General features: G+C 40.1%; 1 protein-coding gene and 1 long non-coding RNA gene across 4 annotated transcripts in view; one reads left to right on the forward strand and one right to left on the reverse strand.

Moving 5' to 3' along the window:
• The window catches only part of LOC120860663 (tripartite motif-containing protein 5-like), a 7,867-nt gene extending 7,860 nt beyond the window's left edge, over positions 1-7 (reverse strand). For all 3 annotated transcript variants that reach the window (XR_005720402.1, XM_040236418.1, XM_040236419.1), the window contains exon 1: positions 1-7. This exon is cut by the window's left edge and continues 474 nt beyond it. The gene's annotated coding sequence lies outside the window, so the exon portion shown is untranslated.
• LOC120860665 overlaps positions 1-80 on the forward strand; it is an 8,026-nt gene extending 7,946 nt beyond the window's left edge. The window contains exon 2 of the long non-coding RNA XR_005720403.1: positions 19-80. This is a non-coding gene — a long non-coding RNA (uncharacterized LOC120860665). The remainder of the gene's footprint in view (positions 1-18) is intronic.
• Positions 81-382: the final 302 nt, after the last annotated feature.

Genomic DNA, 382 nt, shown 5'->3' on the forward strand with positions numbered 1-382 from the left:
GGGAATTCTGGGCAGCAGGTGAGAGTGAGAGATGAGAGGAGGTCAAAGGACAGAACTGGGAGCTGAATTAGATATGTGGGGAAAAGCGTTAATATCAGTCCTGGACAGTTTCCTCTTGTAAAGATCATATTGTCCTTATTTTTTTCTAAGGTTTGTTGTTGTTGTTGCTGTTTTTGTTGCATGTGCTTTGTGTTTCTGGGAAACATACTGGACTACAACAAAGTGGAAAGTCAGCAGCCTTTCATGACCACATTATTGACAGCAAGACTAGCCTGATGTATGAAATGCATTTGGGCTAGAAAGACTTTGCATGGAATTTAAATGATGACTGATGAACATACATCTCATTTTTCACAAGGGAATTGTGAGTCTTCTGTCAGAT

This window comes from Oryx dammah, unplaced genomic scaffold, assembly GCF_014754425.2.
Source record: "Oryx dammah isolate SB20612 unplaced genomic scaffold, SCBI_Odam_1.1 HiC_scaffold_11157, whole genome shotgun sequence".
In the NCBI taxonomy this organism is placed as follows: Eukaryota; Metazoa; Chordata; class Mammalia; order Artiodactyla; family Bovidae; genus Oryx; species Oryx dammah.